Below are 24788 nucleotides of genomic sequence, written 5' to 3'. Positions count from 1 at the left end.
AGGAAGGGGGATGTCACAATCTTGCCCACAGGCTAGATCCATCTTCCCCCCAAGCCCTGGTTATATAGGATCACATAGGTTGGGGACAAACACTAGGTTTTGAGAAGGTATGGTAAATGTCATCAGTATTCATGATGTATATAAACTTTTCTTTGTTCTCATCCAGTTAGAATCTCCAGTTATATAGGCTTCACAGGCTTTTACAGTGCCACAAATGCCAAAAAACCTCTTTACTCGAGGTGATGATACAAACAATACTGTCACCTACACTCTGAAGGCAGGGAAGCACTACTGTCTGTCTCCAGACAGAAACATTCTGAAGAGTAAAAAAAAAGAAAAGAAAGAAAAAGAAATAATCCAAATATTTTGAAACTTGCAGAATATTCTGCTTTTGAGGTTCACCCAACACTGTCATAGTAGCTGAACAAAGCTAACCTGCTTATTGTTCCTCCAACAATACGTGGCAATCAAGGATAGTTTAAAATACTCTTCCAATTACTGCAGCAAAACTCATTTTATTGTGAGAGAACAATGAACCAAATATTACTTGCGTAGCTTGCCATGGCACAACAAAGAATGCTAAATGCCTGCTCGTCATCTTTCTGGGGCTAACCTATTTTTCCTTGCAAAGTAGCTTCTCTGTAAGGGCACACCCTCATTATGTTTATTTTGGGGGTTTGAAGATATTTATGCAGTAACAACAAAATCTGACCCCTAAATCTGTATATGTTGGAGCTTCTGGCTGTGCTGGGCCTTATCTGGAATAGGACACAATGGACAGCACCAAGAAGTTGAAGGAGCAAGAGAGAACAAGTGGCAGGATGCTCTGTGTGTTTTAGAATAGGAAGCCTCCCTTCAGGGCAACATTAAATATTGTCATTGAGCAGTACCTCATACAGCAGTGGACCACTGATGAAATTTTGGATGGCTACCTCTTTATGGGATTCTTGAAAAAAAAATGCTGGACTAAGTAGATCTTGGTCTGATCAAGCAAAGTACTGATTTTCCTCTGCAAAAAAATGTTTAACGGGATCACTTAGTAGAGATTAATATGTGGATTAATTGCCAATAGATAATGAGTATGCACTTTTACTTTGTAAATTTAATACATATACAGCCAATTTGAGTGCAATGCTAAGTTACTGGTGTCATGAAAACAGGCCTCAGGCTCTTCTGCTCTCCTCCTCACAGAAGAGAAGGATGAGAGAGGCAACTGTACAAGCCTGAGCTTGTGCAGGTTCATGACTGGAGTGCTAAACCCTACCTGAAGTGCTCCCTTTGCTGTTGGGCTGGCAACGTAGTTTGGGAGGCTCCTGGCCCCTTGGACCCAGGGGAAGGTGCCTGTAAGGTTACCGGCTCTGTTTATGGGCCCAGGTGCTGTGGAATTTGGTTCAGTGGTCCCCTGATCACCATCATCAAGGTCAAAGTCAGGAGACCGGTCTAACTCCTGCTGCAGTGACTCTGTAACTTCCATGTCCTGGTCACAGCTGGACTCCAGGTCACGATGACTCATAGAATTAATGAAGAAAAAGTTAGATTCACTGACATTTCAGCGCTTTGTCCCCTAAGGTAGTCTGATCGGAGGGCCTAATAAAACACAAATAAATAAAGGCAGAAGTTTAATACCACAATTTTTTGCTGAAGTTTCTGCTGTGCATTCTAAAGTGCACTGGGCAGGTTTTCCTAGGCCTTATCACTGATTCATGAGAATTAAAGTGCATCTTAGGACATGGGTCCGGTTTTATGTTGGGGGAGCAGAGGCGAGCTATCTGTGATATGACTGGTCAGTTAAGTATTTTTATTTATTTACTTGATGGGGGGCAGCGGCCCCCTCTGCCCCCCTCCTTTGGCTAGGCCCAATGAAGTCAACATTCTCCTTCAGATGCACATTTCTGGGGAAGATCACTACCAGCAGTGCATAAGCTGTATTTCAGGGAATCTTGATCTACTCATTGAGGAAAATGTAATAAGCTTCCATGGAAACACAGCCTGAAAACTGACAAAATAGGAGATGGGAGAAATGTCCAAGGCACACTAATATTGTTTAAAATGCTTAAGACTAGCCATGCAGTGGTACACACTAGAGGGTGCTAGCGCTTAGAAAATATTGCACAGAGTGTGTTCTTTGATTATCATAAACAAGAAAGCCAAATTAATGTGGGTTGCAAACAGTTATACTTGAAATTGCAGCACAGTCCTTACCTTTGAGAATGTCCCCAAAGAAGCCTATTTATGAAAAGTAGATGTAGCTTAGTACAGTGGCCAAGAGAGTGGGCATCTAGTTCAAACCTCACCTGTGTCATGTACTTACATGGTGGCCATGGGCAAGCCATTTCAGCCTAATCCCGGCCTTGTTCCCTGTCTCATCTGCAGTGTGGGGCTATGAATCCTGATTTACCTGAATGGTTTGTTGCAGGGATTATTGAATATCTGTGTGGTGTGGCACAGAGAAGCATTATGTGAACACAAATTATTCTTAAGTGCTAGTAAGAAATGTAACACAGATAATGCATGACTTTCCTCATTTTTCTTTACTTTCTTAAATACATTTTTATGTCATTTTAGCTTTTATGTAGCTCATTAAGCTGTTTTATTGAATAACATGGTTTTTGTCGTCCCCGTCCCCGTCCCTTTTCTCATTGGTTTCTCCCCAGTCTTGTTTGTTGAACTCCATTTCACACTCCACATTCCCTTGTGCCCCAGTAGAATTAATCCTTCAGTTTCTAGCCTCCACTATCTCATGGGGGAAATGTGTTCTTCCTTTGCTTTATAAATCATACGTTCTCTCCACACGATAACTAGCAATTCCACAGTAAACATTCATGCTGTCATCTCTGTTATCAGCTGAGGAAATTATTTTATTTTTCTTATTCATTCAGTCACTTGTGTTTCAAAGAGTAGACTTGGCCTGTCTAGTAGCACCAGAATGCAGTCAAAAGCTGAAGCCATGAGTTTGGCCCAATTAATTCATGATAGGAGATTGGCAAGTGTCCTTTGGAAGCCTATTTTCCGTAGACAACAAGTACTTCCTAGTTTTTGCCACATACAGTAGATGTCTGCAACTAGACTTGTTTTTCTTTATTAAACATGTTGGATTTGTTTTGTAAATGAAATTTGGATACACACACACATATTATTATTATTTTTTTGGTGCAGAGCTCACTTAGTCCTGACTACCAACACAGTTAGGTGCTCTTAAGCCCATTGAAATCAGTGGACTTGAATTCTCAGTTGTTTATTTAGAAAATGCATAGCCTGCTTTTCCACTAAAATAGCACTCAAGGTAGCTTACAAATATGATCGCCAAACATACATTTCTAATTATACCCCTAGCGTATATAATCAGCAAGGTAAAGAGCCAGCACTAATATAGCTTGATGTGAAAAGGCAGGGGTAAACACCCACAAAGGTCATAACAATGGTGCCGAATAGGGTATTCTACAAAGAGGGCATCATCACCCGCCTACTCCCTGTCCCCTTGCCTAATCCCTGAAAGCAGGTCCTCCTTTGAAGATAATTGCTGGGCATATGGAAGGACCCAGCCCTTCAGATACCTTAGCCCTAAGCCAGTTATGGCTTTATACAGTGCTATTTTTCTAGAAAAAGAGTTGCCGGATCTCACCATGAACACCTCCCTTGTTCTTTTATAATGGCAATGGCACCTACCTGGGAGGTGCCAGAACTGAGTTCCAGTGAGTTCTGGCTGGTAAAAAGCCCTGGCTTTATAGATCAAGAAGGAAGCTGGAAGTCAGTGCAGATCTTTTAAGTACTCATTGTACTTACCTCCAGTATTAGGCAGGTGCTGGGGGTCACAAGCAGGAGAGGGCTGTTATGCTCATTTTCTGCTTGTGAGTTTCTATAGGCATCTGGCTGCGTACCACGGGAATGCCTTTCCGATCCAACAAGGCTCTTATATTCTTAAGAATTGTGATGATACATTCATTAAATTCAAGGGAAGTCAGAGGGAAATTCTCATAAAGGGAGTTTAAAGTGCAGATAGGTTGTTTTTTGTGTCATGTGTTGGCTGCAGCTGCTACCTTTAAATGTTGTCTGATGTGGACCATTGGCAGTATTTCTCTTGCAGTCTTCAGCCCTTCACGATAGCCCTGAACATTTTTCTGGCATAGAGCTAACTTTATTTTCCTTCACTTTGCCTTCTTAATTTCCACGACACACATGTAAGGTGATAGAACTAGCAGGTCACTATATTCCCTTGCCCCTGTTGCCTTATGCAGTCTAATAGTTCAATGGGTAGCAGTGGCTTTTGCGTGTTTGATAGTGATGGAAGGAGAAAGTGAGATGGGATAATGGAGAGAATCAGTGAGTGGCCAGTAGACCCATCAAGGTGAGCAGGACACAACCAAACATAGCTTTACTTAGCCATCATTCCAGAAGAAATTCCAGTGAGATAACGAATGCAAGAGTTTCACAGGTCACACAGTCTCTAGTTTTAGGATGTTTGCATTAAGAGACTTGAACTTGAGGGTAGCAAGTGCACAGTTTATTTTAAAGCTCCCCCAGTGAACCTGCTGACAGCTGACACCAGATCTTCAAATCTGTCAGTACACACGCCTTACAAGGGTGTCCACTGAAAGTGGTGATTTGGGGATTCTTGGGTAAAAAATTGGTGTGTGTGTGCACAGGATTGAATTTGCTATGAATACCTTGCTTCAAGGAATTTAGTATTAGCTAGCAAGGGGAGATCATGGTAAAACAGAAATTATAAATGCATAACAGGAGTGGTGTAGTAGTTAGCTGGCACAGTGAGGAATAGATGGAAAAGCAATGCTGAACCCAAAGTTCTGGCATTTTTGCAGTGACAGACAGGAACACTATCACAGGTAGGCTTGAATTCTATGGCAAGTGGTGTTAGCTTGTTACCTGTTAAATATGATATGTGGCTCTGTCCACAATAGCCAGTCGTTCAACCCCAGGTCAACCTTTTCTCTCTAAAACAATCCGTTCCTCAAGTGGCTGTGAATCCACCAGATATTTGCTTGAAATCTTCCCCTTTTCAGAAAGACATTGACAGATGACTTTCTGCTGAGAGGTGAGACTACGCCCCCAAAGATATTTCTCAGGCAAAGAACACAGAGAAGGAAGGAAACTATGCAAATATAAGCAGAGGAAAACAAAAACAACACCCAAGATATTCATGAGGGTGACACATCTGAGAAAGAATGTCACGGAACAGCCTTCTGGTATGATTCTGAAGGAACAGGGAATGCAATTTGCAGCAAGTTACAAGAAAAATTAAATACAAGCTTGCAGTGAATCTGAAAGAGTTTTGTCATAAAAGTTCAGGCTTGCACTAGAGCATCATTAGCTATCAAAAGACTTAGGTGTTGAGTTCCTAGGATATCCCGTCATACCAATCAATCATCTTTCTTCCATTTTGTTGTCTGCTGATGCAAAAATATACATACTTTTTATATATCCTGTAATCCACAGTAGACACACACAGTAGACTCAGCAATCAACAGGTATTTACAAATCAGATACCATGCTGCCATGTTCCTTTTTAATTAATTTCCAGCGGGGTAACACTTCTAGTGTTTGGCAGCGAAACCAACCAAGCGTCTTGCGATACCTTAAAGACAAAGTTAATGAAGTGGCTAATGGCTCATAACAAATCCATCTATGGCTGTAATCCTAACCATGTCTACACAGTCATAAGTTCCACTGAATGCTGCAGGGCTTCCTGCCAGGTAAATGGGATTAGGATCACAGCCTACTTGGCTTGATTTCACTGTTCAGTTTAAATTTCCTGTCCAGCCTCATTTCTCTCACTCAGCAGCAAGGAGGGGCATTGTAGCACCTTGTTGATATTTTGCTCTTTGTATCCCGGATTTGACTAATTACTTCTGCCATTTAACAACATATACGTCCTTTTCTTAGCGATGCGGGTAGCGCTGTGGTCTAAACCACTGAGCCTCTTGGGCTTGCCAATCAGGAGGTCGCTGGTTCGAATCCCTGCAAAGGGGTGAGCTCCCATTGCTCGGTCCCAGCTCCTGCCAACCTAGCAGTTCAGAAGCATGCCCCAAAGTGCAAGTAGATAAGTAGGTACCATTCCGGTGGGAAGGTAAATGGCATTTCCGTGCGCTGCTCTGGTTTCAGTGTTCCGTTGCACCAGAAGCGGCTTAGTCATGCTGGCCACATGACCCGGAAAAACTGTCTGCGGACAAATGCCGGCTCCCTCAGCCTGTAAAGTGAGAAGAGCGCCGCAACCCCAGAGTCGTCTGCGACTGGACTTAACTGTCACGGGTCCTTTACCTTTACCTTTTAAATCTTTTTCTTAAAAGCAGCATTGCATTTCATAAATGTGTGTTGTTTTCAGAAAATTGCCCTCTGTATATGTGTGTGTGTGCACGCGTGCTGAAATATAACACTCAAGCTAATATCCATGTGAAAAGAATAATGTTTTTATAATTCACTCACTGCAGGAAGACGATTAAGGTAGCAATACTAACCCTACTTCCCAGTAAGTAAGCTTGAAATTCAGTGGGACCTACTTCTTATTGGGATTAGGTTAGGTTAGGATTACAGCCTTAGTGTTTATAGTTTACCTCCAACAATTAACATCAGCTAACAACACTTCAGAAAAAAGCAACGCAAAGAGGAACCTTTGGGACAATGGCAGCTATACAACAGTGAATACATAAATAATGTACATTGGAAAGCAATTTATGAATCTATTTATGTTTAATGTGCATGATTTTTTGTAGAGATCGAAGCCAAAAATCATTTATAGGAAGAGTCCATGCCGTGATGGGAGTTGGCTGGGCAGATGGAAGAAAATCTGCCTGATAGTATGTTTTCAATGGGATCCTCCAGCATCCCTAGGCTTTTTATAAGTTATACACAAAAGTCTCATTGATGTGATACATGTACAGTGGTACCTCTGGATGCGAACGGGATCCATTCTGGAGCCCCGTTCCCATCCTGAATAGAACGTAAGATGTGACTGTGAGTCTGCACATGCGCGGGTCACGTTTTGCCACTTATGTGCATGCGTGTGACATCATTTTGAGCGTCTGCGAGAGCGGCGAAACCCAGAAGTAACATGCTCCATTACTTCTGGGTCGCCGCGGAGCGTAATTTGAAAACGCTCAACCTGAAGCACATTTAACCCGAGGTATGACTGTATTTGCTCAGTTCCATTATGAAGGTGGATATAGTTTTAGTTTTGTATTTTTTTCTGATGATACCATATTTTTCGCTCTACAAGACGCACTTTCCCCCTCTTAAAAAGTAAGGAGAAATGTGTGTGCATCTTATGGAGCGAATGCAGGCTCCATGGCTTCAGCGAAAGCAACGCAAAGCCTCCGGAGCACAGCGGGAGCTCCCTCTGCACTCTGGAGGCTCCACGTTGCTTTCACAAAAGCCAGGAGAGCAAGAGGGATCGGTGCGCACCAATCCCTCTTGCTCTCCTGGCTTCGCTTCGCTGGAGAGACACTGCGCAGCTGTCCCTCTCTGTGCAGCGCCCCTTCAGCAAAGCGAGAGGAGAAATGGAAGGGGCTCCGTTTCTCCTGCCGCTTCGCTGAAGGGGCGTTGTGCAGAGAGGGAGAGAATATTTTTTTTCTTGTTCTCCTCCTCTAAAACTAGGTGCGTCTTATGGTCGGGTGCGTCTTATAGAGCAGGGACTGAGCAACGGGAGCTCACCCTGTCATGGGGATTTGAACCGCCGACCTTCTGATCAACAAGTCCTAGGCTCTGTGGTTTAACCCACAACGCCACCCGCACCAAATTTTATCCTTGTTTAGGGTGCTATAGTACTAAAGTCTGCCCCTGTCTCCCATTAATATTTTCCTCTTCAGTCTAGACACAAACTCCCCCGTTATGGAAGAACATTCCTTTTGTTTCCTCTTTCAGTGTTGCCCTATGGGGCATGCAACATGGGCAGCACCATTTTGAACAAAGTGTCACAGTGCACCTATGTTGAATAGAGTTTATGTCCACAACACACTGCCCTTGACCGAACAGTTACATTTACATAATTTGTGTAATTCCCATCATTGTGATCACTGGTGTTCAGGTTGGGCATGGATTTTCTGGCAGGAGAGAAAGTTGTGGCATTCTAACCACATTGCTCAGAGAACCTCTCCTAATTCGTATTGTTTAGCAGATTTAGCAACTGCCGCTGCCTGCTTACAATTCCAATCACATTTTTCTGCCTCATTCTGCAGCCATCACATTATCTGCAGAGGCAGACTCAACTGCAAATAAGTATTGGAATGGAGCCGACCAAGCACTGACCTGGGAGACTTGCACTGTCTGCTGAATGGATTAAAAAATGCACACACTTGCAAACATCGGCCAGACATCTCTCTGCACATATATTCACATTTGGCACCTTTAAGGCAAAATGGTCAAACACAAGCACCAAAAATCCAACAAGAACTATCCATGGGTACGCGAGGAGTGCATCTTAATAGCATTTATGCTTGGAAAAGTGCACTACAATGAATACTATTTTATATCTCCATAAATATGAGTTTGTTTCTGAATGGAAAAGGCGAGTTACTTCATATAAAAGCACTTAAGTGGCATAGGAATTATTTTTCTTCAATTGTTTAGCTCTCTGGTGTTTACTGGGATTAATATCACAACGGATTTTCTGTGGTTCACATTATTGATTTTGTTTTGATGGGGTGGCTCTGCTTGCTGCCTCAGAAAAAAACAAAGTTGTAATTGAATAGCACTCTGTTAAGAGTTATATCTTTCTGAACATTAATTAATGCTGCAATCGTATAACACACTTACCTGAAACAGAATCTAATTAAATTCAGTGGGGCTTAATTTGGAATAGGTATGTACAGGATTGCATGGTGAGTCTCACAATTTAAACAAAGTTGACAAGGATAAATGCCAGAGGTGTTATAATAGAACAAAAGAGGAGAAAGCTATCTCTGGAGGCTTCTTTCATGGCAACAACTCTCCTGTAAAATAGAGTAGTTGTATTGGGGTGTTCAGGGTAGCAACTACATTCACACACAAAAAAACCAGCATGGTGGTTAAAAAAGAATTCTCTGTTCCCTGTTAATGTGTACCTTTTGTTTAAAGGATGCAGGGACTTAAACTGGAAATGAGTACTGATGACTCAGAGAAATGGGAGTTGTGTGTGTCAGCGTCGCCCTTGAGCCAGTGCCACCAACTGGACTCATCCACTTCAGCCCCGACTGGGCTAGGCGATCTGGGTAGCACTTCCAGAGACCACCTTCTGCACAGGAACAGGTCAAAGTGCTGTGGACTCACAGCTTAGAGTTGTGAGCACCGGATTCACTCCCACAAGAAGACAGTCGTCGCACAGCAGAGTACAGCAGAGTCTAGCAGAGTATATAAACAACTCGGAGAGCAGCTCTGTAGAATATCTTCTTTATTCTACAACTACAACTATTATACAACTATATACAGAGCTAAATAGGTCTGAGCATAAATGAATGCTGCACTGCACTGAGTGTCTGCAGCTGCTCTTAGCAGCAACCTTATCTCTACACACGATCTCTAACACTCAGTCTCTCTCTCTCTTTCCCCGACACTGACTGACTGACTGACTGACTCGGTGCTGGAGCAGAATAAGTAGAGAGCAGAACACGCCTCCTCCTCTCTGGAGAATCAGCAGACTCCTCAGGAGATTCTTGGATATGGGAGGGGTGAAATCTCCTCAGTGTGTTGAGGTCCCCAAGCCACCCCAATAACTCACACATCACACATAATTTTTGTTTAAGGTTTTTGGCATAATTTTGGCCACAACTTTATTTAAATACATAACTGTGAGTGGTTGCTTAGGCATTGGTTCCGACTATCTGTCCCCCCGCCTAGGGACAGAACTGACTTCCGGATTCCAGTGAAAGCCAGTCAGGGAAAACAAAATCGGGGAGACATGAAGCTGGGCACCAGACCCTCACCTCTCCCCGCATGCTCCCAGAGGCCTTGCACGGCCCAAGCCCGATGCCAGGGACTTGGACGAAAGCATGGCAAGCCCCTGGATTCCTTTAATGGAATTCCCTTGCAGCACCAGCATTTGGAGGGGTAGGCACTTACCCCTCCACCAACCAATTTTTAACCAATGCCTAACCGCAACCTTACAAGTTGTGACGATTTGCTACGCAGTAGGCAAAAACCAAATGGCTCCAGCCAATCAGCCAAATGGACAAAATTCCTACCAGGCCCCTGCCCCCAAAGCAGGCGACCCCATGACAGGCATAGCAAGGTCAAGCGCAAATCCCCATTTCAGGGAGGGTGGGCGGGTGATCCAATGCACTCAGCAAAAGAGGACACTCAAAGCTGTGTGCCCAGTATTTAAAACCTTTTAGCCCAACCCCCAAATTGGCAACATCAAAATCTCCCCAGAAACACACACACCCAATCATAGCCTGTGGCCATCCAACAGATCAGCCCAGCAACAGTGGGGTGGCCTGCTAGACCCCACCGCAACACGTGCTCTCTGCTAGTGAAAACACGCTATATGGAATAGTTGGAGGGCTGGTACAGAAGTCTATGAACTATTAGGCCGGAAGCCTCCATCTGGCTATGGTGTTTGACAATCTCTGACAATTGCTACAGCCAGCTGGTGAGTCCCATTTCAGCCTTCTCAATAGTATCTTAGGGGAGCACATTCCTAGGATTGTGAACTCCTAGGATTCACAAACTTTCATTTGCCGGTGGCTGTTTAAATAATAGAAATCATAATCAAAAGTTAAACTGAAAAATTGTGTTCTGTAGGGTTTAGGTTTCTCGGAAAAGAAATACAGATTAGACAAGGAGCGACAACGGCCGTGCAAATTTGTCATGGTGGTAAGAGCTTCAGGGAGGAAAGCACGCATTTTGTGTATCATGCTTTGCAATGTATCACTGCTTGTTCAGGTGATCCAATATAAATGCAACTTTTTAGCACGTTAGTTACTTTGATTTAGCCATGCTGTGGAAATTGGAACAAAGTGTGTAATAAGACAGCTATAATCAGGATTTGCCAAGGTTTATTAACACCTTATCGGGGCTTTGGAAGGCTCACTGCAAACCCACTCTTTATTTGCATTATCTCACTTCATGAAATTTGAAAACAATCTAAGCTAAGGCACCCAGCGCGGCTCATTAGCTTTCCCAGAACACCAGCATTTGAAAGGACATCAGAAGAATAAATCAACTATGTGTAATTTTTTAAAGGTGTATGATTAATATATTTACATTTGAGATTCAGATTTTAATTATTTAGCTGCCTGTGTGACAGATACATAATGATTATTGGTGACTTCTACATGAATGTCATGCGTAGCTGGTTCTTTTTTTGTAGTTGAGTTATTCTTTGGCAACAGAGTAGATGCAATGCTCTAGACTTTGATTTAACTGCTTTATGAAGCACTATTGGTAATTGTTAGACAAGTTTGGTCTTCCTGATACTCGTATGGGAGTAGCCCCCTTTCCTCCTGGCCTTTTGTGAAAGCTGCTATCCTTTTACTGATTCCTCATTGCTACAGGTCTCCTTCACATGCCCAATGGAAGGGAGCCACTTCCCTGGAGAGAGATTCCATGTTGCTTGTAATGTGTGTGGATGAAACAACGATATGTGCAGAACCAATTAACCTGGTTTCTTTCATTATATTGCATTTTTATATGTTATCATTATATGTCATAATATTTGATAAATGGAATGCAACCATATTTCCCTGCATATGATAACTGACATGTAGTGGTCCTTAGTACTGTATAGTATTTAATAGCTGACATGTATTTTCCATCTGAAATCCTTTGACTGGTAACCTGCCAATTTTTTTCATCATGTGACATTAAATTGACAGTTGGAAGAAATCAAGAGATCTAAAACAGCAGAATTTGAGTTCTGAAGTAACTTGTTCAAATTTAGAACAATCCACGTTTTGCATTTGGAATTTAGCATGCAGAATTCTAATAGCGAAATTTGGTGGACCTCCAGCCCCTTATGTTCATACAGAGCTAAAGGCATTTCTTGTCGTTTGACACTCCTATGGCTCTTTACTGTTTTGAAAGTTTAAGGCCATCACACAGCATCTTGAACAGATATCCTCACTGGAGGACTAATGGTAAGCGACATTGTAATAATAATAATAATATTAATAATAATTTATTTATCCCCCCCCCCGCCGCCCATCTGGCTGAGTTTCCCCAGCCACTCTGGGCGGCTTCCAATCAAGTGTTAAAAACAATACAGCATTAAATATTACAAACTTCTTTAAACAGGGCTGCCTTCAGATGTCTTTTAAAGAGAAGATAGCTGCTTATTTCCTTCACATCTGAAGGGAGGACGTTCCACAGGGCGGGTGCCACTACCGAGAAGGCCCTCTGTCTGGTTCCCTGTAACCTCACTTCTCACAATGAGGGAACCGCCAGAAGGCCCTCGGCGCTGGATCTCAGTGTCCAGGCTGAATGATGGGGGTAGAGACGTTCCTTCAGGTATACTGGACCAAGGCTGTTTAGGGCTTTAAAGGTCAGCACCAACACTTTGAATTGTGCTCAGAAACGTACTGGGAGCCAATGCAGATCTCTCAGGACCGGTGTTATGTGGTCCTGGCAGCCACTCCCAGTCACCAGTCTAGCTGCTGCATTCTGGATTAATTGCTATAGAGGTGATAAAATCAATCAACCACCTGAAAGCGCACAATGGGATTCATTTAGGCTAGATTCCACTGCACCAGGTGCCCATGACCACTAAACTTGTATGGATAGTGTCAACATTTTATATAGTTTAGTCACCAAGAGGCACTGAACCTAGTTATATCTGAGTGTGAAGCAGTTATGTCCTGAGGCTGCTTGTGATGTAAGTACAATGTAAGTACATACCATATTTTCCCGTGTATTGGATGAGGTTTTTTGACACAAAAATCATGTCAAAAAACTGGGGTTGTCTAATACATGGATAGTGGCATGAGGGGAGAGTTGCCGCTGCGCACAGGGAGCGATCTGGGGGTGCTGGCTAGTGGTGCGCAGCTTCTCCCAATGCTGCAGCGATCTGGTGGCATCTGCTGGCAGCGCGCAGCTTCCCCCAATGCCGCTGCGCACGGGAAACACTCCTTACCTGTGCGCTGGAAATGATCTAGGGAGTGTTTCCTGCTCACAGCTGCTTGTGGGGATAGTCTCAACAACTTTGGGCCATCTCCCCTCATTTTGTTAAAACTGAGTCCCCCAAAATATGGGGGGTGTCTTATACACAGGGGGCATCTAATAGATGGAAAAGTACGGTACATATTGAGCTGGAGTTCTGAATATTCAGCTTCCACCGAAACAGTACCTCCTATCACAAGCTGATGTCAGTCCCTTATTTCAGATTCATCAAGTGATAATAGAGTCATGGAGATTTCTTTCTTGAACAGTAATGAACCCGGATCATAATCTGAGGCCCTTCTTTATGCACCTCCTCCATGATAGGTCTGGAGAGGTGGCAAAATGATAAGAGGCCTTTTCTGCAGTGGCTCCCCATTTGTGAAAATCTCTCCCCGGGGAGGCTCGCCTGGTGCCTTTGTGGTGCCAGGTGAAAACATTCATCTTCTTCCAGGCCTTTGGCTAATTAAACAACCTTTTTAACTGTGTGTGGAAGGGCTATTGTTTTTGTTTGTTACTATGCTATGCATTCTTTTGTTTTTATATTGTAAACTGCCCAATGCTCCTCAGATGAAGGGCACTATAGAAATCTAATAAAAAACAAAACGAAAAATATTAAGATGATCTAACAGTGGAAATGACTGAGTGGATAGTTTGCCATTCATTTTTGAGCCCACTTAATCTGTGATCTCTGACTGTATTGTCATGTTTATAAAGTACTGTTTCTGTAGCCTCTGCGCATGTTTTCACATAACTTTGCCATATAACTGAAAACTTTTCCTCCCCATTTTTCCTTTTCATTTAATGTGCCCCTCACACTGTGATTGGGAAATCGCACAATTTTTACTCCTGTATGTTTCATTTAATTTGCCTTTTCAAAATGTTCTATCACTTAGAAAATGCTTGTCAGTGGAAATTACTGTTCAAGAAAGAAACCTACATGACTCCTTTATCACTTGATGAATCTGAAATAAGGGGCTGAAATCAGCTTGTGATAGGAGGCACCGTTTGGGAGGAAGCTGAATAATCAGAACTCCAGCGCAATATGTGTACAACTTTCTCAATAATGTGTGATATTTATATTGTGTGTTACATCGCAAGCGGCCTCAGAGTGTTTGACAATCTGCAATTTAGGATGACAACCGTGGGAAGAGCTGGGTTTCATTACTGAGGAAGGGAGCTATGTAGCCAGAGTGGGAAGCGGAGGCAGAACATAACTGTTTTAAAAGCAAGTGCACATCCCAGTCCTTTTAAATATATTTTGTATGTTGTCATTGGAGCTAGAACTACCGGGGCAGACCCACTCCACCCCCCAGAACGCCTCAGCAGTTCTTTAAGAAATCCCTCCAAAATGTAAAAGCCGCACCCACTTTCCTGTCCAACACACACTTTATTCTTCTGTCTGACGAGCTCTGAAAACATTTCTGGCGATCTGTTGTTCTCTGACTGGTTGAGTCTCTGCAACCAGTTGTAATCCAGAAGTATAACTATTGCAAAGAGGTCTCTCCCAAGTGTCTCTAAGCAGAAAAACAACAACTGTGACTGATCAGGCTGGCTGAAATTGAGCCCTACATGGAAAGGCTCCTATTCCAGCACTCAGTACGTTTCCGAGCACAATTTAAAGTGTTGGTGCTGACCTTTAAAGCCCTAAACGGTCTTGGTCCTGTATACCCGAAGGAGTGTCTCCACCCCCATCGTTCAGCTCGGAAACTGAGATCCAGTGCCGAGGGCCTTCTGGCAGTTCCCTCATTGTGAGAAGTGAGGTTACAGGGAACCAGGCAGAGGGCCTTCTCTGTAGTGGCACCCGCCCTGTGGAACACCCTCCCATCAGATGTGAAGGAAATAAGCAGCTATCCTATCTTTAAAAGACATCTGAAGGCAGCCCTGTTCAGGGAAGTTTTTAATATTTAATACTGTACTGTTTTTAACACTTGATTGGGAGCCGCCCAGAGTGGTGGTTATTATTATTATTATTATTATTATTATTATTATTATTATCTGTTGTTACGAGACCTTTCCAGCAATCTCAGGGATGGCTTTATAGGGCTGCCTTGAAGAGCCTGTTCAGTACATTTTCCTAAAGCATGCTTCCTCAAACTCAGCCCTCCAGGTGTTTTGAAACTACAGTTCCCACCATGCCTGACCACTGGTCCTGCTAGCTAGGGATCATGGGAGTTGTAGGCCAGAAACATCTGGAGGGCCGAGGTTGAGGAAGCCTGCCCTAAGGCCACACTCACACCTCAAAACACATTCTGTGTCGCTAGCCAGGAGAAGGTTGTGGCTGCTTGTTTGTGTCCCACCCTGCCATGGGCCAGGAGTCAGCTTCGCCTGTTGAAAAGCAGCCTGAAGGGGGAGAAGGCAGAGTGACTCCACCTGCAACTTATCAGTTTTCAAGGACAAGGAGGAAAAGGCCCTGATGAGAACCAGCTGGCTCCAGCCTTCTTAAGCAGAGCTTCCAGCAGCTGCAAGATATGGTAACAACACTTGTATTTCCTGGCCCTACCTTGCTGCTTCCTGGTCGTTTTGATCCTTGACCCCCTGGTCACTGGATTCCTTGGCCCCTGGAGCATCTGACCACATGGATTGCTGTTTGCCCGACCCTAGGACTCGACCTAACTTCGGATGCTGACTCTGCCTCCAGGCAAGTACACCTCAGAGATTCTTCTGGCTGGCTGGACTTCCACTCCACTGTTCTCTGCACATGGTTGCTCAGTAATGAGACTATGACCCCCCCCCCCCATTTGCAAAGAAAGCACATTGGTAGAGAGAGTGTACATTTTTCTATGCTATCTGTTTTTTCCTTGCTCACTTGCAATTATTTTTGTGAAAATGGGAGAAGGATTGGGACAAAATGGAAGGTGGCTTCTATGTATATTGCAACTTTCAAGTCTTTCTATAGGAACTGTAGGTTTGTGTGTGTTTCTGGGTTTCAGAGAAATACAGAACTTTTGCATTCCTGTTATCAAATACAAACTGAGGCTTCTCATTGGTGAGACAGGGGCAGGTTGAAAGGTGTGGGACAGAAAAGTTGCTTATGCTTGGGTGGGAGGAGGAGGTGTGCCCCAGTAGGCTAGCTCCCACGGTCCCACACTCTGTGGCATGGCACTAATATGAGAAGGCTGGTACTACCATTCTTACTCTTGTTAGAGAGGAAACAGGATGGAGTGCTTCTTCCTGTACCTTAATCCTCTTTAAGACTTTATAATAATGGTGCCAACATAAACTGCCTTGGCCCAGAATACATGAAGGAGCATCTCCACTCCCATTGTTCAGCCCGGACACTGAGGTCCAGCTCCGAGGGCCCTGAGAGAAGTGAGGTTACAGGGAACCAGGCAGAGGGCCTTCTCAGTAGTGGCGCCTGCCCTGTGGAACGCCCTCCCATTAGATGTCAAGGAAATAAGCAACTATCTGACTTTTTAGAAGGCATCTGAAGACAGCCCTGTTTAGGGATGTTTTTAATGTTTGATGTTTTATCGTGTTTTTAAAATTCTGTTGGGAGACACCCAGAGTGGCTGGGGAGGCCCGGCCAGATGGGTGGGGTATACGTAAAAATTATTATTATTAATGATTATTATTAATTCAAAGAACTGTGCCCAATAGAGATGGGGCCATTTTTCAACAGATGGCAAAACCAAAAATGATGAACAGGTGGAGGGGGAGATATGCATCCTGATAATCTTGCTGGTTTGGAAAGAATGGACAAAAGCACTCTCCTCTCACCAATGCAACAATGGCCCTCAACAGCACCAGCTCATCAAAAGGAGACACACACACACACAACCTCAACACAGCAGGCAAATTCCTGAAGATCATTGATTGCTGGCAGAAGTTGCTTTGGCAGGCGGGGGGGGGGGGGGAGGTTATGCAACCCTGCTGCAACAGAATGTTCCAAATATTGACCCTTGTACTGTTTACATTATTTACCCCTGAACTGTGTGCATGAAAAGTAGGCAACCTTTTGCCCCCAAGGGCCATATGCAGTGGTTGGGGTCTGCATCCCAGCAGACACTGTATGCTGGGGGACATTCTCATTCTCACAGAGAGAGATATTGCTGGCTATGATGGAAGAGAAGATATGCTTTTCCCCACTGCTGTTGCACTCCCCTCATCCCTTCACACAGCTGTTTGGTAGACTGTGGTACGTTTGGTTTAAATGCAGAGGAAGGCACATGAAGCTGGCTTTCCCCCACATACCTTCCTCTTTGCTACAGTTGTGCGAGAGAAGCATTGAAACCCGAAAGCATCAGTAGCCAAGTCAACGCAGAGGAGTTGGGGCATAGCAGGGGCAACACAATGGGGAAAGAGAAAGCGGAATCAATTAAATCGGAGGGAAACTGGCAGTAGCGTTGGCAGCAAGATTCTGCAACAAATTCAGTATTGGTGGTAACAATGGCAACAGGCAATTGGGAAGAGGAAGACAAATCGAGCATGGAATACTGGGGTGGAAGGAGGGGTTCTGTGCCTCTACCCTGTGACGCCTCATGGAGTGTATGAATTGGAGCTTAATGATGCTGAATTGTGTGAGTTGATTGCTGAATTGTGTGCACTGGTTCCAATGAACACAATGCGTGTGTAATGAAATTAAGGTTATTTCTGTGGTGATTAATTTCTGTGATGGTTCATTAGCACATGCAGACCATCACTTGAACATGTATGAATAGGTTGTAAGTCAACACTTAGTATGATCTACTTGAGTGTGCCTTTGTGTCCATCACCCCTCAAAAAAAAGGTCTCCTTTTAAAGGCTGTGTTTGTATAAGGAAAAATGTATTATATATCTAGAGACTTTTAAGCAGAAGAATCTTCTCTTTTGTAATGTCCACGCTTTGAGTATATACACTCACAATTGCAACAAGGGTAAGTGTTATTTAAATAGGACTGCTGTTAAATTGTAATTTGCATGTCTGTTTGCATCGCTTTACCTCCATTTACGTTGTGAGGAGAGCTGAAAGAGAATTATGGTCTGTAGCCCATGGAGTAATTGTTCGTATGAGTATTACCTAACTTAGCATTCCTTCCCTGTTTTTGAATTTTCAAAAACTGTTTAGATTAAGCTATCAGAGCACAAAATATATACCATCTGAGCCTTCATGCTCTGCTAACTTCCAAAGTGACTGAATGGATTTTCTTCAAACTTTCCAAATAAAAATTTACCTGTGAGCAGCCTGAACTCAAGAAAGGTAAAACGAAGTAACTGTGTTCCTGCTGCTAGTCAAAATATCTTGGTAAAAGTGAAAAATAGAGGCCTCTTAAAGGTACATGTTTACTTTTAAGGCTTCTCTAATTCTTATGTTTTCCTCTTATAGGGAATAGTTACCTTTAACTTTTTTATGGGACGCGGGTGGCGCTGTGGGTTAAACCATAGAGCCTAGGACTTGCCGATCAGAAGGTTGGCGGTTCGAATCCCCACAACGGGGTGAGCTCCCATTGCTCGGTCCCTGCTCCTGCCAACCTAGCAGTTTGAAAGCACGTCAAGTGCAAGAAAATAAATAGGTACCGCTCCAGTGGAAAGGTAAACGGCATTTCCGTGCGCTGCTCTGGTTCGCCAGAAGCGGCTTAGTCATGCTGGCCACATGACCTGGAAGCTGTCTGCGGACAAACGCCAGCTCCCTCGGCCAATAAAGCGAGATGAGTGCCGCAACCCCAGAGTCGGCCATTACTGGACCTAATGGTCAGGGGTCCCATTACCTTTAACTTTTACCTATAGAGAATGGGGGGGGGGGATAAGATAGCTTTTCCTTTTAATAACTTACAATTTTTAATAGCTATCCATTATCTCACACTTTCCTTGGATTCTTGAGGCCTTGACTACATGAAAATACATTTGAAATGCTTTGCTTAATTGATTTGTCTGTTAGAATCAGATTATTAACTAAGCAACATTTCACTCAGTGATAACACTTTTCAATAGTAAATAGTCTCTTGCTGTTTAAAAGAAGCATTTGGATGTTAATGGTCTGAACATTTTGAAAAGTGCAATTTATTTTACATGTACCTGTGTTCAGTCCTTAATTCGGCATCAGAAGTTAGTGAATTCTCTGTCGCCTTCCCCTACCTAAATTGTGAATGCTTTCATATTTCTGGGTTGAAGCTACCCTTTGCCTTCTGCAGGTGGAAAGGGTTCTTCCATCCATTGAAGACTTTTGATCTGGCAGAGATATCTTGCTGGCAGAGAGGGAAAGAGGTGTTTTTGGCTGAATTCCCATTCTCTTTTCAGCTGGCAGTATATCTATAAAAGGGTGCCGGGGTTGAAAGGGAAGGAAGAAATTGGCAGAATAATCCTATTCAAGGGATGCTCTTACTTATGGGAGGAAAATCTGGATTCAATCCACAGTCCTGACCACCTTGCTCAGAATGTCTCACTCTGAGGAAGGCTCCCTCATGGCTGTTTTTGAGAGCAAAGCAAGGAGGCAGGGGAGGCAGAGAGACTACCACCATTAAATCATTTGTAAAATGTAAGTAAGTAGGGAGTGAAGAGGAAATGGGGCTGGTGAGCTGGAAGCAGTGGTGTAGCGTGGGGGGTGCAGGGGGGCTGGCCGCACCGGGTGCAACATCTGGGGGGGGGGGCGCTCGCACTCGCAGCTCTCTGCCCCTACCTGGCTCACTCAGGGTTAGGGGGCGCAAATTACTTGCCTTGCCCCAGGTGCTGACAACCCACGCTACGCCACTGGCTGGAAGAGGAGGCGACATCACTCAGCTCAGGCAACTTAATCACTTGTACCAGCCCTGTCAGTTCTACTTCTCAACCCTGGTTTTCCAGCTGAATTTCATTTCACCCCTTCTTTTTGGTCACTCGTGTGTTCTCTTGCTTCTCTTTTGCTTCTAGTGAATTTCAGAGGCTGAGGCAAATGGGGGCAGCTCTTTGGAAATGTTGGAGAAATTTGGAATTGACTGGATTTTCAAAAATTCACTCTGGCATTTTGAAATGTTGATTTTAACATCTGTTTCTTGGAGCTAGTCTTCCCTTGAGTTTAGAAGTTCTGCTTACCTATCAGTTCTATGGTTCTTTTAGAACCATAGAATTATATTGCTGGAAGGAAACTAGGAGATCATTTTTTTTCCAGAGCTGAAGAGCCATTACTGGGAATGTAAAAAATATAAAATCAAAATAGGGATTTGTTCGTTTGCTTATTAGTAAACTGAAGGAAGAATTCGCTTGATATTTTCCTCTAAATTTGTTTTATCTCTGTCCTACAGCCCTTACTTTTATCAATAGCTAATTTATTACACTGGTTTTACAGGGATGTTCTCTTACGAGGTTAAGTTGATAAAATGCAAACTCTTTGGCTCTTATGGTACCTTGTACTCCGACTAAAGCTGACATAAGTGGTCAGTGAATCACCTTTTAAATTTCAGGAATGATTGCCAGTTTTTAATTAACAGAGGAGCAATCAATATTGCCATTCATTTCAATTTACTTCATACCAATAGGGATGTCAGAAAGTGATCAGGTTGGGAATTATGTTTACAGTGTTTAATGGTGCGGTTCACTAGAAGTGCTAATTAACCGCCAAATGGTACTCACTGCCCTTTAGTAACAAGTCTTTTAACTTTCCTATTCAAAAGAAGTAATTGTGCCATTTCTCAGGACTGCTGCAATGTCTTACCAATAGACCAGCTCCATTAATCATACTAATGCAGAGTAAGTGATTTCAAGCTTATGTTTTAATCATTTTTTAGTTGGCTTATTGTATGTGCAACATGCCCTTCGTTCACTCCTTTGTGCATGCATATTATTGTACCCAGGTAGTAAGAGAAGAGAATTTAATCATTTTTAGTATTGCCAGGACGTAGTCAGCATATAACACAGAGATTATTTAAACATGCTTATTAGCTTATTAACAAGCTTTTAATATTCAATGTTTGTGTGTCTGAATACCAGTGGTCGGTTGCACTGCCCACCCATGGTGAACTGATGAGGACTAAGCTGCAACTTCCCCAGTTTTAATTGTAACATTCTAAAAAGAAGCTACAGTGGTGCCTCGCAAGACGAAAAGAATCCGTCCGCGAGTCTCTTCGTCTTGCGGATTTTTTCGTCTTGCGAAGCAAGCCCATTAGAGGTTTAGCGCTTAGCGCTACAGTATTAGCTGATAAGCGGCTTAGTATCAGCTCTTAAGCGGCTTAAAGATCAGCTGATAAGCGGCTTAGCATCAGCTGTTAAGCGGCTTAAAGATCAGCTGATAAGCGGCTTAGCATCAGCTGTTAAGCGCTTAAAGATCAGCTGATAAGCGGCTTAGCATCAGCTGTTCAGCGGCTTAAAGATCAGCTGATAAGCGGCTTAGCCATCAGCTGATAAGCGGTTTAGCAGCTTGGGAAAAAGGGGGGGGGAGGAAAAAAACCCTGCAGGAACTCGCAAGACATTTTCGTCTTGCGAAGCAAGCACATAGGAAATTTGTTTTGCGAAGCACCTCCAAAACGGAAAACCCTTTCGTCTAGCGGGTTTTCCGTCTTGCGAGGCATTCGTCTTGCGGGGCACCACTGTAATTTGGTGGGCTAGAAATTAGGCTTTACAGGTACAGTGGTACCTTGGTTTACGAACTTAATCCATTCCGGAAGTCTGTTCTTAAACCAAGGCATGCTTTCCCATAGCAGCAGGGGACTCAATTTACAAATGGAACACACTCAACAGGAAGCAAAACATGTTCTTATTCCAAGGCAAAGTTCACAAACCAAAACACCTACTTCCCGGTTTGCAGCGTTCTTAATCCAAGTTGTTCATAAACTAAGCTGTTCTTAAGCCAAGGTACTACTGTACTCACCTTTCTCATCACAATTTGACACCATTGCTTCCCCTACTGCTGTGTCAGTGTCACATTTTTCCTCCAGTTGCTGCAACTTTCTCCTTGCTGAATTAGTCAGTGGGTGGTGATCTCAGTCAGTTAGGTATCATGCAACTGGCACTACATACCCAATCAAATTGGACTACATGGTAATGTCGTTCAGGGAAAATAAGAGAGGTTGAAAGTGAACACTAATGAAAGCAAATCACACATGCGATCCTAACCCATTAGGGTGTCACAATGCCATGTAGCCTAATGATGTCTCTGAGAACAAGCCAAAGGAAAGAATGCTAACAATGTAAAAAACAAAACACAAAAAACAAGAAAACATTTGTTTGTTTGTTTTTTCCCCCAGAGTGTTGCCAAAAATCATTAAGAAGGGGGTGGGTGTTCTTACAACTGCCAAAAATGTCTGTGGAAAAATATGTGAGTAGTTTTAGCACACCACTAGCATTGATAATTCACAAACAATTTGTCTTCTAGTCAAGAAGCCATTTGCTGTTATCTTAATTCCAAACAATGTGCAAAGTTTATTAACCATCTGGGTTAATTCCATGTATCCCTGCTTTATTAACCATCTGGGTTAATGCAATGTATCCCTGCATTTTAATCTCAACACAATGGATTTTACTGAGATTAATCCTACGGGTGGATTTCTAGCCTTATTTTGCCTTTGATTAAAATGAAACAATTTAGCTCTCCCCCCCTCAAGTTTTACCAAAATGGTTCAACAGTGCATAAACAACACACTGTATGAACAATAAAGTCTATCATAAAATACACTATATTAATATATTTACTCAATTAACCTAGTGTGAGGAGTTTGTTTCTTTTCAAATGGTGCACATCTACCATGAAGTAAAGAATAGAAACTTCGTTATTTGCGTGTTCAGACCCAGAAACCTCCCCCCTAAATAAATTCACACTTTATTCAAAGTTTAGGTTTGGTTTTTGGCAGAATTTAGGCCACAACTTTATTGATTACAGAAAGTGACTGGTTGCATAGGCTCTGGTTCGACTAGCTCCCTGCCATGCAGGTAGTGCTGACCCAGGGCACCAGCATAGGTCAGCCAAGGGTGAACACCTGGATAAGTGGAAAGCCAGGAGCAGGGTATTTCCCCACCCAAATGTCCCCCTGGACTAAGGCACGGGCACATCCCCCTCTCAGGGGTTGACCAAACCATCAAGTCCCTGGATTCCTTTAACGGAATACCCTTCACACAGGGATGGCGAGAGCGTTCTCCCATCCCTATCACCTGAACCAGAGCCTGTCTGCAACTTTACAAGTTGTGATGATTTGCTACATGGCAGGCGAAACCCAAATGGCACCAGCCAATCAGCCAAGTGGGGGAAATTCCTGCCGTGCCCCTGTCCCAACAACAGACGACACACGACGGCATAGCAAGGTCAAGCACAACAGGCTCTAAAAATAGGTAGAGGTGGGTGGGTGTTCCGAATGTACGCGCCGCAAGAGGAAGCGCTGGGTTCTGTGCATGGGCATAAATAGGTCCCTCAAACCGTTTGAACTGTGTCCCATTGGCCAGATTGTACCCAGCTTCGAGGGACCTACCAATCGGGTGTTGTGGCTTACCAATTGAACCCACCCACAACACAGGGTGCCTGTTGTCCAGGTCTCACCGCAATACGTGCCCTCTTTAAGGGAGGACCCGATTAACTAGCAAAAAAACAGTTAAATGGATTGGGATATGTATAGAAATATGTATAGAATTTGGCTGCTCAGTGACCCTGTTTGATTACAGGAGAGCTAGTAATAGAACGTTACATGAAGAAATTTTTAAACAGAATGATTTAGTACTTTCACACTGAAAGAGATAAAAATAACATAACATATGGCTGAGGTATGCACTAATGGACGTTTATAGCTTGTTGATTTGTATGCATGCATAAGAGAATAGGATGCTCATATATATATTGTAGGCTGATAAATTGGCATCCATCTGTCTCGGGAGACAACGGAGGAGTGTGCCTTTGGGGTTGAAGTCGAAATGTTGGAAGGTTACAGTGCCTGCTGTGGCTGTTGAGGCACAGGTGGGTTTCTTTCTTTTCTTTCTTTCCTGGTGCAGAAGTTCAGTCTACTTGTTGAGTGATACTCTCAGCTCCAAGCACCCATTGAAGTGGTGGGTCAGCATTTTATTAATTGTTTTTTTTTTTAATCATATTTATTAAAATTTCCAATAACAACAGAATAAAGAAGATAGAAAAGATAAAGAAAGAAAAGAAAGAAAAAAAACCAATTTTAAACCCTTATTTTCATAACCTTCTTTCTGGGACTCCCTCCTTCCCCTCCCGACTGTATTCCCCTTTCCCTACGTTGGTTCCACAAGTTCTCATTCCCAATTTAACCTAATATGTTATGCCTAATAGCCAATTTAAATTACAATCTTAACATCACTCCTCACCTTTAACAAAATAGAACAAAGATTTTTTTCCCCAAAATCTACCCCGCTTCCTTCCACGAATTCCCCCTTTTCTTTTTTTTCCAAAACTTGTTAAATCAAAATACCAAAGTTATATATAAAAAAAAAAATTAAAAAGATAGAAAATAGAAGAAGATTCCAGAAGTTGATTACATAGCCTTTGGATTCTAGAATTCCCCCTCCCTTCCCCGGTTTAGATTCCATATGTCCATCAGTCTGTATGTTGTCGGCCTGGAGGTCTCAAGTCCACAGCCAGACTTTCTCAATTCATCTTGCCGGTTTTCTTTAAATTTACTTGTTTTAATGATGTTTAATTTCAAAAGTCCAGTCTAATCGAGGCCTTTAATTTCCCTTGGTCGTTGTTACTCCTCCCATTGTTCTTGCCGTGGCGTAGTTGGTCCTTTACTCTTTTGTTTCTTACTTTCTCAGGTTTCTGTCTTGTTCAGCTGCAAAACCATTCTTATTCTGAAATCTAGTATCTCTACAGAGGTTTGTTA

General features: G+C 43.1%; 1 protein-coding gene and 1 long non-coding RNA gene across 7 annotated transcripts in view; one reads left to right on the top strand and one right to left on the bottom strand.

Annotated features, from left to right (window-relative positions):
• Positions 1-24788, top strand: part of GRID1 (glutamate ionotropic receptor delta type subunit 1) — a 707273-nt gene that overhangs the window by 467314 nt on the left and 215171 nt on the right. The window lies entirely within an intron of this gene.
• The window catches only part of LOC308476934, a 347257-nt gene that overhangs the window by 320939 nt on the left and 1530 nt on the right, over positions 1-24788 (bottom strand). The window contains exons 3-4 of the long non-coding RNA XR_013986225.1: positions 21833-21995; positions 19069-19302 (exon numbers count right to left, since the gene is read on the bottom strand). This is a non-coding gene — a long non-coding RNA (uncharacterized lncRNA). The remainder of the gene's footprint in view (positions 1-19068; positions 19303-21832; positions 21996-24788) is intronic.

This window comes from Podarcis pityusensis (genome assembly GCF_964106645.2).
Source record: "Podarcis pityusensis genome assembly, chromosome: 5".
Classification (NCBI taxonomy): Eukaryota; Metazoa; Chordata; class Lepidosauria; order Squamata; family Lacertidae; genus Podarcis; species Podarcis pityusensis.
Note: the sequence above shows the minus strand (reverse complement) of the source record. Positions and strands in the feature narration are given on the sequence as shown.